The sequence below is a fragment of the Lepidochelys kempii genome, chromosome 10 (genome assembly GCF_965140265.1).
Source record: "Lepidochelys kempii isolate rLepKem1 chromosome 10, rLepKem1.hap2, whole genome shotgun sequence".
NCBI classification, from domain to species: domain Eukaryota; kingdom Metazoa; phylum Chordata; order Testudines; family Cheloniidae; genus Lepidochelys; species Lepidochelys kempii.
This window is the reverse complement of record NC_133265.1, coordinates 56,211,907-56,230,259: the sequence shown is the minus strand read 5'-3', so window position 1 is coordinate 56,230,259 and position 18,353 is coordinate 56,211,907. Positions and strand designations below refer to the sequence as shown.

Here is an 18,353-nt window from a genome sequence, read left to right as displayed (position 1 = left end):
GTTAGGCCAACACTGACCACTTTTGAAATTCCCACCCTACATTTTTAACGGTTTTGTTTATGTACAACCACTACAGAAGAAATAATTATTTTGTTTCACTATTTAAAATCCATATTACTTTTTTCATGGGGGCGGGGGTGTCAAATTCTGCTCATCTTACTTGTGTGAACTATCCCATTGACTTAAATGGGGCCGTTTGCTTGTGATGGAGAGTATTTGTCCCTAAATTTGACATTCTATCAATCACAATACCACTTAGTTTACACAAAGTAAAAACAAATGCAACATCAGTCTTCTGGGTCCAGTTGTCCTTTCTTGTTAAAACAAAATTTATAAAGAGCTGTCATATATCATAAATGTTTATAGCCTTTGCATTGTCCTGTCAACAGTCTCTTCCATTAGGGCTATTCTATCAGGTCTATTGGATTTTGGCCAATGGTAAATTATCTAATTTCTTTGAAAGATCAGTCATACTATCATGGTATTTAATTAGTATGTTGACAGCTCTAGAGATTGCAATTTAATGGAAGATTTCCTTGGCATCCCAAGAAGGGTAGCACCACTTCAAGTATAATATTATTATATCTGATGCTAGAGATTATCTGTAAACCTTGTAACAGATAAACTGGTAAAATCATGTTCTGCAGACGATTACCATGTGTCTGTGTTGTAAAACACTTACACAGATATATTTTTAAAAATAGGGCCTTGCCCTCTATGTAGTCATTTAGACCTGAGCAAATCAGCTTTAAAACATTACCAAATCAGCATAGCAGAGGTTCACACCCACCTTGCATTCACTAATCACAAGTGTTAATGATTACATAAGATCAGTGTGCAGTAGAGTTTGGTCCATGAGCTGAGGCTTGCCTATATTAAAGACATGCGTACACTGATATAATTACACTAACATAAACCCTCTATGGAGACACTCTTCACTGATGCAAAGTGGAGCTTGCACTGGTGATGCTTAATCTGGTAATTTGCCAAAGGAGGCAGCACCAGCATACACCTATTTCATGCTACTGCAGCTCATCTGCATTAGCAGTTTGTAGCAGTGTAAATATACCTATGTAGTTAATACATGTTCTTAATATAGACTGTCCTAACACAGCTAGATTTCCTTAAGACACAAAAACAGGGGGCTCATTCTACTTTATATGTGACAGAAAGATAGTAATAAAAGCATTTATAGCACTTTAGAAAACACTGCTCAAAACAAATTGTCCCCTTCTATGGCAAAAATGTGCAAGGTCAGCAAAGCATAATGCTGCATAAATCTTCGCTCCAACCCATCACACCCTCCAAATCCTGTAAAGAACCAAACACCATATAATAGCTGTGGCAAGTAAGCCTCCTTGTGTTTGAGGTGGAAGGATGGGGAATAATGCCAGGGAGATAGCACATACATCCACATGTATGCTTCCAAAATGAGATTCATCCATCTAAGCGCCCCTTCACTCATAGTAGTGGAGATGATCATTGGGGCCTATCTAATCCTTACCTCACCCTAGAGAGGTAGAAAGGTACATACATCTAAATTCAGCCCTGGTGTAAGCAGGCACAACCCCACTGAAGTTAGTGGAGCTAAATTTGCCCCACTGAGATTAAGTAATTTGCACAAAGCGGGTGCATCAGTGGCAGATGCAGGGTTGAAACTCAAGAGATTATGCCTCCCAGATATGTGTATAGTCAACTAAACCATACTTCCTTCTCAGTAAAGGGTCATCTATTCACCTCCTTGAAATGACTAATCTTATGCTTAATATCTAGCAATATCAACTGAAACAGGTTTGGGTGAACACGGAATACAGTGGATTTGCAGTATACTTATTAACAGAGCTTCTCTACAAGGGTAGATCTGCTTGGCAAAAAATTTTCTCCTTTTCACTCCAGGAGTGGTGCCAGGGCCTCTCTTTACACCCTGTAGTTGCTATGTGCCCTGGTGTCTAGGGAAGGGAGCCTGGAAGGTCATATCACTACCCATGATTAATCATAACCAGTGCCTTATCATTCCCATCTGGGAGCAGCTTTAGACAGGCTAGAAGTAAGGGGCTTCTCCTTCTCACACTTGCTAATATGCAAATACAACTTCTCTTCTCCTTCCCTCTGCAGCATTTTAATATGTTGATTTGTGTTTCTCCCCATTTTAACAGATAAGATTTGCTTTCCCCAACACAGGGGTAATATAAGAACAAATGAATCCAGGTGTTAAAACTGGAATAGAAATCTACTTTCTTCGGGTTTTAATTTCTACCCACACTAGAATGAGTCAAACTCCTAACTCAGCAACTAGCACAGCAATAATTGAAAAACTTTCTGTGTAGCTGACTACTTCATAGATGGCAAAAAGCCTATGTGAATGGTTAAACTTAGGGGATACAGCTATTTTGATCTGAGTGGATAGCTTTATTGATTACTCTGCTCAATATAAATGCCCAAATCTTGGCCAGAATTTTCACATCAGTATGAAGTAAACTTGGCTAGGGATGTCTCTGGTTATTTTCAAAATCAATTTGATAAGCATTTCTTTGTATCTTTGGTAATGATCTCCACGGAGTGAAAAGGGGATGTCTTTTGTTGGGATGATGTAATAAATTTGAAGAACATATAGATATTGTCAAAACTGGAAGTGGTACAATGCATTCAGAAACCTCTGAGGCCTTGTTTGTAGTTGAGTGGTGTTTGTTTGTTTTGAGGGGGAAGTGGGGTGGGATGGGGGGAGTCTTGCACTGGTGCATTAAATCAATTTACTTACATTAGTGCAGACCTCTAATATAGACACACTTGAACCAGTTTAAATCACACTCATAGCTGTTTAATTTAATCCAGCAATTTATCAAATTAAGCTAACATGGTAGAAGTGCCAGTTTAAATGCATCTACATTAAGGTGTGCACTGGTGTAACTAACTAAAGTGATTCTAAATCAATTTAGATACACAAGTACAAACTTCATAATAAAAACAAGCCCAGTGGCTACTTCTGATTTCTGTTATTGGGAAGGTAAACAGTTGTTAAATTACAAAATTAGACCATTCTTGGACGTAATCAAGATATGTCTACACGGTAGCTGAGAGGCAGGGCTTCCTAGCACAGGTGGATAGACATGGGCTAGCTCTGCTCAAGCTAGCATGCAAAAAATAGCATTAGAGCCACGGCAGCATGTGCAGCAGCTTGGGCTAGCCACCCGACTACATATCCACAGGGTCTGGTGTAATTGTATTCACGTGGCTGGTGTGAGCTGCCACCCATACTGCCATGGCCACACTGCTATTTTTAGTGTGCTAGCTTAAGCAGAGCTAGCTCTATGTCGGTCTACCCAGGGTGAAAAGCACCCTCCCAGCTGCATTGTAGACATACTCAATACGTTTTCTAATTTCTACATGCAGACACACACACAAGCCATCATTTCTTTTGTGACAACCCATATGTAAAAATATTGGCAAGTGTGTTATCCTGCTGATGAACTCTACTTTTAAATCTCATCAACAATTTCTCTTCCTGTCTGATGTGAAACAGGAGGCACTCTGTCTTTAGTTTAGTCTGCTTCTCTGTAATATGGAGAGAATTCCCAGTTGGACAGCTTCTTTTAAAATGTTATATTTTATGCTCTAATTGACAGAGAAAGGTGTCTACATTTCTCTAGTAAGTAGAGAAGGATAACACATAACCTTGTGTGATAATTTTAAAAGCAGTTCATCTCGTCTCAAGGGAGGGATTTTTTTCCTCTTCAAAGAACACTTTTCTCTTTAGAACATTATATTTAAGGAGTCCACGTCTCTCAAGATGTTTGCTTATAGGCTGCACATTTTGGACCATGGATTTGGAGAATGCTGCTGATTTAATAAGCGGAGAGGGAGGACATGGAGGGTAAAGTTGCATAAAACTTTGGGGACAGTGAGAATAAACATTGTGCCCTACAGAATAATATGAAGTGTTTTCCCCAGGAAACAATTTTTCCCAAGTCTCAAGCATGTCCAGTTTCTTTATTTGTTAAGATTTTGATCCAAACTATCCATAGTGGGACAGACTGGGTGTGATGCCTCTCAGTAAGCATAGCATGGAAGCCACAGCCCAGTGGGATAGATGGCAGTGTGGAAGTAGCTTTAAGTCTCCTTTGTTACGCCTGGATTTTACCAGCATTGGGGGCTGCTTTTCATTCTTCCTGCTCGTAGTGCAGCCTACTCCTATACTTCAGAATAAAGACAGTGGAAAGCACTGTGGCCACTCCACTCCCACCCCAATCCTGCTCCAGCCAGAGGCTGCAAGAGTGGTAGCATAGGGCTACATTTGCTAGTCCTGCACTGCTCCTGCACTGGGGTATTTCTCCCTGTGGAGAAATATTTGTGGCTCATTTAGTTCACATTTACAACCCCTATATGCTGCCAGAATCTGGCCCAGTGTCTTTCTAGTGCAAAGGGCTCATCCAATTATTCATAAAGCAAACATCTAAAATCTACTCCCAAGATTAGCAGTGTTACATAAAAGCGGCCAACTTATAGACAGGTTCTCATTGCAAGTGGCTGCATATACATTTACTACCATTTTAACTCTCTTTGGAGGACTATGGGGTTACACAGGTGTAACTGAGAAAAGAATTTGCTTCACTGGTACTAAAATCAACCTCATAGCATAAAAATATAGTAAGTCAACTTCTTTTCTTTAAAACTATGAAATCCTATTTGCTTCCATGGAGCTGCATAGGTGTAACAGGAGGATTCAGCCCAACAAGAATTTTGACAATAGCTAGACCTTTAGTCCACTAAAGTTCCACAACTCCTTAGACAGTTTATCTTGGTGTATTCAGAATCTGTCTTGTGAGTTTTTCCTGGGGTACTAGAATAATGTCTTATTCTAGATGCTTTTTATGGTGTGGACTAAGTCAGTTCTTTTCTGCTGATTCACTAACCCTTACCCTTCCAGCTTTTATTCAGTAAGAGATGATTAGGGAACTATATGGAAATTTACAAGAAAATGAACATACCTCTACCTTCTTTCCTCTCTAATCCCTCCATGCCACCTCCAGGTGGATTAATAATTATATAATGCAACTTTTTGCTTCTCAAAAGCACATAATGATTTAGAACCCTAAGTCCCTTTTTCAAAAGTGGTTTATTTGTTCTGAAGTGCCTCAGTCACTTTTGAAAATGGGAATTAGGTTTTTTAGAAAATGTTACCCTTGGTCTCTGGAAAGCAAAATCGTGAAATTGCAATTTAACAGTCTGATCATGCAAGGTGCTGAATGCCTTTGAGAGGTGCTGACTACCCTTGACTTGCATTGAGGATGCTCAGCACATTTGTATGATCAGGCCCCTTAGGAGGCTGGGTGGCCTAGTGGACAGAGCTCTAGCTGCCTCAGCCAGAGGCTGAGTGACCTTGGGAAATCACTTAGCCTCTTGTACCTTAGTTTCCTCATCTGCAAAGAGGGGATAATGATGCTTACCTCCCTCTGTGAAGTGCTTTGAGAAATACTATAGAAAAGTGCTATAAGAGCTAAGTGTGATTATGAAATCCAAATCATACTGCTATTCATCATTTATGGTGAATTACACAAATCTGTATTTATTAAGAGAGAGCTTCCAAGCACACCTGGGATTTAACAGGCATTGTCTGTGAAGGCTACAGTATGGTAAGAGCATATAATATTTTGGAAGCAAGTCAGCCTAAGTCTTTAACTCATGTATCCGGTTTTGTGCGTTATTTATTCCATTGTAACAATGCCCTTCCTGCCCCCATTTAAGTGAGTAATCATTTTCGGTGCATGTTTTCATACTAAAAAGAAAAGGAGTACTTGTGGCACAAGTACTCCTTTTCTTTTTGCGAATACAGACTAACACAGCTGTTACTCTGAAACCTGTTTTCATACTGTTCACATGAAAGAGATGTGTTTGGTGAATATTCTGTGTAAATACTGTGAACAGTGTACTTCAGTAGGTTGTAATTCAAAAATGAGGCCATGTTAATCTACAATAATAGAAGCTGAATTACAGGTCCCCTTTTGGCCAATGTTCACAAGTGTTCTATACTTTAAAACATTTTTACGTTTTTCCTGCCTCTAACTCATGGTGATTTTGTGTATCCTGGCAAAAATGGGACCTGTAATTCACCACTGGTGTAGTTCCACTGGTAGTAGAAGCAGTGGAAGCTGTAGTGTACACAGGGCTCTGGCATTTTCATCACTCTGCTTTCTTGCTCTGCTTGGATCAAAGATAGCTAGAACACTTGAGCACTATGTATACTATATTTCTTCCATTTGTGTCACTGATGGAGCTGCACCAATTGTGAATTACCATTTTTCCAGTGTTGAGGCATCCTAACGTATTAAAAATGTGTGACATTATATACGGAATTAGCTTGGATTTTGTGGTGACAAGTGTTTTATAAATGCAGATGGAATTACAAAATACTGTAAGCATACTTAATATAAATTCAAACCTTCCTACTGGAGTGAAAATTAATCTACACATTTTCCATTGGCTGTGCAATGCATATGCTTCCCAAGAATGTTTCATCTGGTTATAAATGCTAAACTAAATTAGGGGTGCCTGGAACCCTTTATTCAAAGTTGTTATTTATCTTGCTTTCTCTCTTTCTACACACAAGCACAATATTTTAACATATGATTGTGTGTTTGTAAAACTGTAAGTACTAATGAATTTATAATAATCAGATTGGGTGCAGTAAAAGTACCTAAAAGTGGGTAGACTGAAAAATTCAGCTCTCTTTTGAAAAGAGACATTGCTTTATGTTGTGGGTTAAGCAGCTCCAAAACCTGCTCAGTTTTAAAGTCCTTAATGTTTTGTTAATTTTTTAAAATAAAAAAAATCAGGTCTTTATGATATATTTATATATACTCACAGTAGCCTGTCTTCTTGTGTTGGAGTATCATCTTGATCAAGAAGCTAAGTTTCATTTTGAAGTCCTTTGGCTCACCCAAACAGCTCACAAGATGACACTCTAGTACAAAAGAGAAGATCTCTAGAGCTTGTATAAGTGTGTGACATATCTGTGTCATATAAAAATGACAAGTCCTGTGTAATAATCCTACAGTTTTTCTGAGTTTATATGCCTTTCTTCCAGCATGCTGGTCTTTTGATACAAAGCGTAAGTGTCTTGGGCATTCTGCACTTATTTCTGAGAATGATTTTAGATGTTATACTTCCATTTACTTCAATGCAAATTACTGAACAGCAAATATACAGATCAATCAGATGACACACTACATTTGCTGGCATGAAGATTCTCTGTCGTCTTCTCTCAAAGCAGGGTATTAACTTATCTATGATCTATCTGTCTATTGTGCATCCATTACAATGGTATTTAATCATCCCATTTTTCAACTGAGGAAGGATAGTGAAGACAAGTCATCATTCTATTAGTATTGCTGTCCATCTGCCTAGTAGTATCAGAATTTGTGGTCTTGCAGGTCAGTTTCTCTTTGGGAGAGAAATCAGTGATGTGGAATCTGGGTATTTTCTTAGTGTAACTTGTTTAATTACACGATATAGACCAGTCCTTGAATGGTGTGAGTCACAAATGGGTAGGCATTGCAGAGATCTCAACCCATACATCAATGCCTGTTCATAGGAAGCAACTCTACACCAATAATAATATATTCTAGTTAGAGAGAGTAAGTCAAGTGAGAACTCTCTTGCTGTTTGCAACAGCTCCCCACTTACAGAATTTGCATCACGAACTAACAATACAGCATTTCTTCAAAGACCGTGCACTGTTCATATGGTAAAAAAAGAATGTGTAACGCTGTGTGTAACAATGTCATCTAGCAACTCCCATCATAACAGTATTTATTATTTGTATTAGTAGCACCTGGAGGCCTCAACTGAACTGGGAAGCCATTACGTTAGGAACTGTACTTAAGGAGTAAGGTCACATCTACACTTGAAAAGGTGTGCTGGTATAGCTATGCCAATATAGCAATACCAGCAAACCCTTTTACTATAGACATAGCTTATACTACTAGAAAAGGGTTTTTGCTGGTATAACTTATATCAGTTCAGTGAGGAAAATAAGCTGTACTGACAAAAGTACTTTTATACTGCATCTCCACTAGGGCTTTTGCCAGTATAGAAATGACACAGAAAATCATGCCCCTACTGCAATTACTATACTGGCAAAAGTTTTAGTGTAAACCTGGCCTAAGAGATAGTCCCTGCCCCCTACATTCTTAATAGAAAGACAAAGAGTGGGAGGGTAAAAGGACGTAGAGAGGTAAAGTCACTTGTCCAAGGTCATATGCCTAATCAGGGGCAGAACTAGGAATAGAATCCAAGTTTCCTGACCCCCCAGGCCATTGTTCTATCCACTAGACAAGACTGCGTCTCTGAACCAAGCAGTAGTTAGAGAAGAAACACAAGCACTAGGAACACTTCAAATGTAGCTCTCTCATATTTTGGGGGTAAGGAAAATATCCATAGAGAAAGGGCTTCAGTAGCTACCTTTTCCAGACAATTTAGGGTTAGTGTTGACAACCTCAAAAGTGAATCTCATCCCACTGATGTAGCTTCGATGGTGCAAGTGGTGCAGTCACGCTAGCAACCACAAGGTTATGAGGGTCCAACCAGATGGAGCAATGCTTCAGCATTTCACCTGGCTGCCCCTCCTTTGGACATAGGGGCAGTGGGACCAAATTTGAGTGAGTAGTGTTGCAATTTGGTGCACAGGGTTGCAGTGCCACTCAGGTTTGGCCCACTGCCCATCCTTCATAACAGAGGGGTGGCTGGGCCAAACCTGAGTGGTGCTGCAACCCCATGGGCCTGGTCACAATGCCACTCACTCACATTTGGCTTGCGTTGAGTGAGTGCAGGACAGGCAATGTTAACAAGCACAGCTACTGAGCATCTGGGATAACAAGTGCAGCGCTCAACCGGTGGAGGCGGGGGGAAGTGTCAGTGAGTGGCTAGAAAGGTACCCAGGGTGGTGGGGAGTAGGGTTGCCTACTGTCCCTTGTTACAAGGGACATCCTTTATTTTTTCCATCTCTGTACAACAAGAATGAGAGTTCCTGAGTGCTACAAAAAGCAGCAAGAAATACCCCTGGCTAATGTAGGTGAGTACTGCTTATTATTATTAACAACAACAATAATAATGATAATACCAGGAGCAGGGTGGGGTAGGGTAGGAGTGCTAAGAAAACAGTCCCTTATTTTTGAAATACAATGTTGACTATCCTAGTGGGGAGGGACTGGGTGCGAGTTATTGGTGCACTAAGTGGGAAGTGTTGGGAATGGAATCGGGAAAGGGGCCCCTAACCTATTCTTGCACCAGGGCCCTCCGGAGCCTGTCCTAAATCCTAAAGGTTGATAGCCACTTTAAGGGGCATCATAAAATAGGGTGCTTAAGAAGGAAACAACAATTGGGGTTCTTGAGATTTTTCTGGTGATCAGAAGATCAGCAGGGGAAGACAGGGAGCTTTATGTGCTAACTGGTCTTCACTCTAATTAGAATAAGGTTCAGAACATAGAAAATGACAGACAAAAATAGGTAATGAAATGTGAATTAAATTGAAGTATAATTCTTGAACATCATTCTCCTATATCATAACACCAAAGAAAGCTTAAGATACTCAACATACACAGCTGTTAGGTTATATTGCAATTTGTAAAGGATGATAAATGGGAGTTTGCTACAAGAGAACATCAAACTCTTTAAGAATATGAAAATGTGGTATTAATATAGAGAAGTATCCTGTCAAAATTGTCATCTGTAGCCCAGACATTGTAGAATGACCATCATCTTTTAAATACATTCTCAAGCAAATAGTGTTGTTTGAGATTGGAGAACATTTTAAAAAATCCTCCAGATGGCAGAATTACTGCTTGAATGTACAGTAGGTGGGGATGCAATTGCTTCCCTTGCTACAGCACATTTCCATTTTGGGGATTATAACTGATAAAATAGCTGTTATTTTTCTTTAAAAAATTCCAGAGGGATATTGACTCAGTGACTGGAGGGAAGTATGCAACTCAACCAGATTCAGAGACAGATTCAGACACCATGAAGTTAATACTAACTAAGTCCCCAAGCTTGTGCTTTTTGAAATAATTATAACCCAGAATCAAATTTACTGGCATGTTGTGGCTTAAAAGGATCAAGAAACAACAAAAACAACACCACAAAATATGACAGATATTGTAGAAATATATAGGGCATTTTCGCAGTTCCACAGGACTGGCAACTCCGTTTGATAGTGCCTAAGATAATATTGTTCTGAAGATGGTAAGAAAAGACACTAAGAAGCCTGAATTGAGTTTGTAGTAGCTTCTGCTTTGGTACATATCTTTCCGTGATGCACAATGCTTGTCATAGACAAATCAACTCTCTCCTTTCTTCAAGACATCTCTCACCTAACATTTCTGTGAAGTATAAAATTAGGTAGGCTTGCCATTTGACTATATTTTATCTGTATTTTGGTCCCAGCATTTGTTTCTGCTTATTCATTACACTGCTGCGTACATTATACTTCCAGGTTTACTCATTATTATCCCATTGGTGTGGACTACATCTTAATTAGGAGATTATCTCATAGACTGTCATTAGAACTGACTCCCCACTTGGTAAGGCAACTCCCATCTTTTCATGTACTGTGTATATATATATATATATATATCTTCCTACTGTATTTTCCACTCCATGCATCTGATAATGTGAGTTTTAGCCCACGAAAGCTTATGCCCAATAATTTGTTAGTCTCTAAGGTGCCACAAGTACTCCTCGTTTTTTCATAGACTGATGTTTCTCAATGACCCGTCCATGGACTGTTGCAGGTCCCTGAGATCTCTCTGACACCAGTCTAGGAAGGCAGCAAGCTGGTCTCTTGTATCAAAAAGGTTGAGAAACATTGTCAGACCACCTTATGTCCCATTCATAGTTATAGTCCATTCCCCCACCCCTCCTCCCATTGGCAATCAATCAAATACTATCTCTGTGGCGAAAATAATTGTTTGTATGAAAATGTTGTATTAGGAAAGTGTTACATTTTAATGCTTCTGTTAATGCAGTTTGGCAGCTGGAAACAAGGAGGAACCAGCACTGTATAACCATCCAGCTTTCCACAGACTAGCAGCACGAACTCTGCCAACAATTGGTGGTTCACATACCACAGGTTTGGACTATGACTGCCATTCAGATAACCCACAGATGCACACTGCTTCTTTTACAGATAAGCCGCAAAAGCATGCTGCTCTCCATAAAGTTACTTCTGAGGCCTGCGTGAAGGTCAACAATTTCTAAAATCCCATTTTGTTGAATAAAATATGAAGTGGTCTTGAAAGGAAGATGCCTGTCCAGTCTGTCTTGTTAAAGTGCAGTATTTGCTTGGAGACGTATTGTGACACATCTGGATGCACAGCTATCTGAACTGTAGGCAAACAGACATTGCAGTGATAAAGGACAGCTGGGCAGTGCTGGCTCAGCACACTAGGGGCTAGCTTTAGAATGCTGACATTGCATCATGACCACAGCTCCCAGGTAATCACTGTACTGACTGTGACAATAGGAATCAGCTGAATAGTTGGATGAGAAGTGATGCATGCAAACAGAGAGAGAAACAAACAGTAGCTATCTTTCTGAAGAAGGAAACAACTAGTAAGTTCTTCCATCCCTTTACATGTGTTACTAGCTGTGTCTACTGATCAGAGAAAGGTTTCAGAGTAACAGCCGTGTTAGTCTGTCTTTGCAAAAAGAAAAGGAGTACTTGTGGCACCTTAGAGACGAACCAATTTATTTGAGCATGAGCTTTCGTGAGCTACAGCTCACTTCATCGGATGCATACCGTGGAAACTGCAGTAGACATTATATACACACAGAGACCATGAAACAATACCCCCTCCCACCCCACTGTCCTGCTGGTAATAGTTTATCTAAAGTGATCATCAAGTTGGGCCATTTCCAGCACAAATCCAGGTTTTCTCACCCTCCGCCCCCCCCCACAAACTCACTCTCCTGCTGGTAATAGCCCATCCAAAGTGACCACTCTCTTCACAATGTGTATGATAATAAAGGTGGGTCATTTCCAGCACAAATCCAGGTTCTCTCACTCCCTCACCAAAAACCACACACACAAACTCACTCTCCTGCTGGTAATAGCTTATCCAAAGTGACCACTCTCCCTACAATGTGCATGATAATCAAGGTGGGACATTTCCAGTACAAATCCAGGTTTTTTCACACACCCCCACCCCCATACACACACAAACTCACTCTCCTGCTGGTAATAGCTTATCTAAAGTGATCATTAAGTTGGGCCATTTCCAGCACAAATCCAGGTTTTCTCACCCTCCGCCCCCCCCCCCACACACACACAAACTCACTCTCCTGTTGGTAATAGCCCATCCAAAGTGACCACTCTCTTCACAATGTGTATGATAATCAAGGTGGGCCATTTCCTGCACAAATCCAGGTTCTCTCACTCCCTCACCCCCCTCAAAAAACCACACACACAAACTCAATCTCCTGCTGGTAATAGCTTATCCAAAGTGACCACTCTCCCTACAATGTGCATGATAATCAAGGTGGGCCATTTCCAGCACAAATCCAGGTTTTTTCACGCCCCCCCCCCACACACACAAACTCACTCTCCTGCTGGTAATAGCCCATCCAAAGTGACCACTCTCTTCACAATGTGTATGATAATCAAGGTGGGCCATTTCCTGCACAAATCCAGGTTCTCTCACCCCCTCACCCCCCTCCAAAAACCACACACACAAACTCAATCTCCTGCTGGTAATAGCTTATCCAAAGTGACCACTCTCCCTACAATGTGCATGGTAATCAAGGTGGGTCATTTCCAGCACAGATCCAGGCTTTCTCACCCCCCCCCCCCCGGGGAACACAGACACACATAAACTCACTCTCCTGCTGGCAATAGCTCATCCAAACTGACCACTCTCCAAGTTTAAATCCAAGTTTAACCAGAACATCTGGGGCGGGAGGAAAAAGCAAGGGGAAATAGGCTACCTTGTATAATGACTTAGCCACTCCCAGTCTCTATTTAAGCCTAAATTAATAGTATCCAATTTGCAAATGAATTCCAATTCAGCAGTTTCTTGCTGGAGTCTGCATTTGAAGTTTTTTTGTTGTAAGATAGTGACCTTCATGTCGGTGATTGCGTGACCAGAGAGATTGAAGTGTTCTCCGACTGGTTTATGAATGTTATAATTCTTGACATCTGATTTGTGTCCATTTATTCTTTTACGTAGAGACTGTCCAGTTTGACCAATGTAAATGGCAGAGGGGCATTGCTGGCACATGATGGCATATATCACATTGGTGGATGTGCAGGTGAATGAGCCTCTGATAGTGTGGCTGATGTTATTAGGCCCTGTGATGGTGTCCCCTGAATAGATATGTGGGCACAGTTGGCAACGGGCTTTGTTGCAAGGATAGGTTCCTGGGCTAGTGGTTCTGTTGTGTGGTATGTGGTTGTTGGTGAGTATTTGCTTCAGGTTGCGGGGCTGTCTGTAGGCAAGGACTGGCCTGTCTCCCAAGATTTGTGAGAGTGTTGGGTCATCCTTCATGATAGGTTGTAGATCCTTAATAATGCATTGGAGGGGTTTTAGTTGGGGGCTGAAGGTGACGGCTAGTGGCGTTCTGTTATTTTCTTTGTTAGGCCTGTCCTGTAGTAGGTGACTTCTGGGAACTCTTCTGGCTCTATCAATCTGTTTCTTCACTTCCGCAGGTGGGTATTGTAATTGTAAGAATGCTTGATAGAGATCTTGTCGGTGTTTGCCTCTGTCTGAGGGGTTGGAGCAGATGCGGTTGTATTGCAGAGCTTGGCTGTAGACGATGGATCGTGTGGTGTGGTCGGGGTGAAAGCTGGAGGCATGTAGGTAGGAATAGCGGTCAGTAGGTTTCCGGTATAGGGTGGTGTTTATGTGACCATTGTTTATTAGCACTGTAGTGTCCAGGAAGTGGATCTCTTGTGTGGACTGGATCAGGCTGAGGTTGATGGTGGGATGGAAATTGTTGAAATCAAATCAAATCCAGACTCCAGCGAGAAACTGCTGAATTGGAATTCATTTGCAAATTGGATACTATTAATTTAGGCTTAAATAGAGACTGGGAGTGGCTAAGTCATTATGCAAGGTAGCCTATTTCCCCTTGCTTTTTCTTACCCCCCCCTCCCCAGACGTTCCGGTTAAACTTGGATTTAAACTTGGAGAGTGGTCAGTTTGGATGAGCTATTACCCACAGGAGAGTGAGTTTGTGGCGGGGGGCGGAGGGTGAGAAAACCTGGATTTGTGCTGGAAATGGCCCAACTTAATGATCACTTTAGATAAGCTATTACCAGCAGGAGAGTGAGTTTGTGTGTGTATGGGGGGGGGGGTGAGAAAACCTGGATTTGTGCAGGAAATGGCCCACCTTGATTATCATACACATTGTGAAGAGAGTGGTCACTTTGGATGGGCTATTACCCACAGGAGAGTGAGTTTGTGGCGGGGGGCGGAGGGTGAGAAAACCTGGATTTGTGCTGGAAATGGCCCAACTTAATGATCACTTTAGATAAGCTATTACCAGCAGGAGAGTGAGTTTGTGTGTGTATGGGGGGGGGGTGAGAAAACCTGGATTTGTGCTGGAAATGGCCCAACTTGATGATCACTTTAGATAAGCTATTACCAGCAGGACAGTGGGGTGGGAGGGGGTATTGTTTCATGGTCTCTGTGTGTATATAATGTCTACTGTAGTTTCCACGGTATGCATCCGATGAAGTGAGCTGTAGCTCACGAAAGCTCATGCTCTAATAAATTGGTTAGTCTCTAAGGTGCCACAAGTAGTCTTGATCAGAGAAAGTTAGGATTAGGTTCAGATTTAGGGCTGTATGTTCATTTTCACAATCTCTGCTCCCCCATATCAAGAGATATGAAAAAAATACAGGCTAAGCTTTCTAAATATTAACAAAATCTTTTAATTCATAAACTTGTAGGTTGTTTTTTTTTTAACATATCTCAGTTTCTTTCTATGTGTATTTTTTGCTAATTCCAGGAGGAGCTCCAACTTCTTTACCTATATCAATTGTTTGGAAAGGAAGCAACAACATAAGCAGCCATCTGGCTCACAGCCATAATTTATCAGTCTCAGTAATCAGCCAACTCTAATGGTGTGCTCTTTGCTGCAAAGAAGACTTTGAACATCTAATTAACTTAAGCTCCCATATCAACTTGATTGTTACTGTCATAGGTTTTACAGCTATGACAAACAAAAGCTGTGATTAGTGCAGAAGGGTTAAAAATGGACATGAACATTTTTAGGTCTGTGTCAAGGCACATTTTGCTATTCTGCTGTATAATTCCAATATTTATTTGGTCAGAATTTCAGGTGCAGTGTTATGCTTTAAAGCTCATGCTTGTAAACAGTTTGCAGATGAACAGTAAAGCGTTCATTGATATGATCTTCCTGAATTAATTTCAAAAGGGCATGTCATATAGGTATCTCAAGATAACATCAGAGTATGCGTTAAAATGACATACCATAATCTGAGAAAAGCACTTTTTTTCTATCAGACATCTGGAACAAAATAGGTAAAATTAACCAAATTGAAGTTTGCCCTTGGCTGTTTTTACATTTCAGTTGAACATAGCCTTCAATTGCCAAAGATCTGCTTTAGCCACCCCAAATTAAAAGTGATAAAGTACATTTTTCTTTTGAAGAAATAAGGATCTGAAAAAAATAGGAATGTAAATGTGTACTTGCTGCTTTAGCGAGGTGCTACTGTAGAAAATTAACAATATTCACTGTCTCCATTGATTGAGTAAAGCCTTTCAGAAGAGGATTGTTCTATCTTGTATTTAGCGATATAAATCCAATGTGTATAAAAGCTCCAAATTAAAAAAAAATCAGGGCTCTCACTTCGTAAGTGCAAGGGTCCACCCATGATGATCTGATTACAGGACTGGGGCTTAATGCTTCAATAGAAGTGTTCACATTCTTAAAATTAAGCATGTGCCAAAGTGTTTTGCTGAATTGGTGCCATAGACCACTGTAAATGAGATCAGAATCTGGCTCTCTTTATATCTTATTTATCCACAAAAACCCTCCATATCTGCTAACATTTGAAAGTTATAAACAGAGATTTGGGAACAGAAATGGGAAAATCCATTTCAACTCCTTTGAAAAGTGTTAGGTTAGGACAGCTACCTGTAGAGGCAGAGTGGGAAAATGGTTAATAGATTGCTGAAAAAGAAGGATCATCTCTCTGAAGCTGGGAGAGTTTAATTAGCATGTATGGAATTCCTCAACTTTTATTTTAAGGGCTTAATTTAAAACTTACAAAAGCCAGGAAATTGTGAAGTATTACTAATCACCAGGGTGACTTGGCCTGAATCACCCCCAAAAGTCATAACATCCAGTATTAAAGAAATAGCTAGATTAAGAATCATAATTTTAAAACAAATTCTTTATATGTGTTAAAATAATGCCCTAGATTAATAAAAAGAAAATAATTTTTAACATGAAGTTTACTTTTCCCTAGTTGTGCTTTTGTTTTCATTTTCCATTTCACTCACCTTAGACAATGTCAGTTTCACCTTTTGCTGTATAGTTAATTTACTGTTTAACTTTCAGGTTCTCATACACTAACACAATGATGCAATATTCATATTGCAAACATGCTGGGGATTTCTGTTTATTTTTAACTGTTTCCATTGGAATTAAACATATGGAAAGATTTCTCTGCGTTCCCAGTTTTTGTAAAAAGCCATGGCCAAAATTTTAAACCTTGGACACCAAGTTAGGTACCCCATCCATATTAAATAAAATGGTACTTAAGAAGCCAGTTCCACAAACCTTAACTTTGCATACAAGTACTCCCGTTGGCTTCAATATGGATTTTAGTGCTAAATATAGCTGGGGACCTAACACAAGACTACCCCAGGTGGAGAATTTTGACCTTCATTTTTCAGAAGCAAAATTTGGATTGACAGAGGCCAGTCTCCACCAGATGTTCATTTAAGTCCTAATTATTTTTGCTGCTTCTGTGTGTTTAAGCCAGATCTTTAACATTATTTAAATGTAGCTATTTGTGGCTAAATTCAGTCTAACACATCAAGTTCTGTTTAGAGACACTTAGCTTCATGGTTCAGTAATCCAGTGGAATGATTATGGCCTATTGGGTCACTGTGAGTGATAAGCATGTAGCTAGTCACCACTGGCAAAAAATCTTTATGAAATTTCCAGTGTAGAGTCATTTTGCATGTGTTCACTCAAATATTTTTCTAAACAAACTTTTTTGTTCAAATTTGTGGAAGCTTATCAAATAGTGTAGACAGAATTGTCTTTCAAAAATGAAGGTGTTGTTAGGTAAAAGAGTGTGAAAAGTGAATTGGCATATTAAACTGATTATAGCATATTCTTAAAACTGAAACAAACAGTTTTTCCCCATGTAAGATGAAAACAGATTTCAGCCCAGGGTGAATTGTGACCCTGCATTACAAGTTTCAGCCTGAAACAAATCTTAATGGTTGAGTTATAAATAATGGCTAAAATTAACATTTTGCTGGGAACACTGACAGACCATTTAGTAGTGTAAAATGCAGCACCTATAGATCTGATTCTGTAAGCCCTCCACACTATCAATGAAGCCATAGAAGTTCTGTACACAAAGGACCTCAGCTGGCATAAATTGGCATTGGGCCTTTGTTGTCAAAGGAGATGCACTAAATTACTCCAGCTGAGGATCTTGTAGGCTTGGGACCTATGTAGATTTGGTTCCTATAGTAAGCATCCAGTAATTGAGTGAATTTCTACTCTCTGGGACGCCGGCTAGTTGCATTCTTGCATGTGGAAAAATCCAAACAGAGCTTTTGATAAGCCCTCAAAGGGCAGCCTTATCTTTGGTTGCTATTTTTTGAGTCTGCTTGACTCAGATATGCATGTTAAACTCCCCCATGTGAATGACGGAATATCATTCCTTCCCCATCTCACCATGCTACAGAAATATTCTATGTTATCATGGTGGCTAGCAGGCGCTTTGTGAGAGGGGAAAAAGTTTTTTGCTGAGAGTCACTTTGAAGCACTTTTTATCAACTGCTTTTTTACTTTTACATTCAAACATGATCATGGCATGTGTTGTTCCTGTGTCTACAGCCAGGAGTATTTCAGGGTGAGGGGAATCTACAGAGTCCGTCTCAGATTTTCCTGTAAAGGTCACAAGTGAAAAAGTTAGGTATTGCAATCCTTCAAGTGAATTAATGCATTGCAAGATATGCAAATAGAACAAGCTTCCTGTGATGGTGTGTTTTCCTGAGACACACATGATTCTGGGTAAGTGAGCAGATGAGATATATGGCCGCTGGGGAAATATTGTAAAGAATCCATTGTTACAAGGGAATTTCTCTGTG

The 18,353-nt window shown here is 40.1% G+C and overlaps 1 protein-coding gene across 7 annotated transcripts in view; it reads left to right on the top strand.

Moving 5' to 3' along the window:
* The window catches only part of TJP1 (tight junction protein 1), a 308,695-nt gene that overhangs the window by 70,195 nt on the left and 220,147 nt on the right, over positions 1–18,353 (top strand). The gene's annotated exons all lie outside the window — the stretch shown is intronic.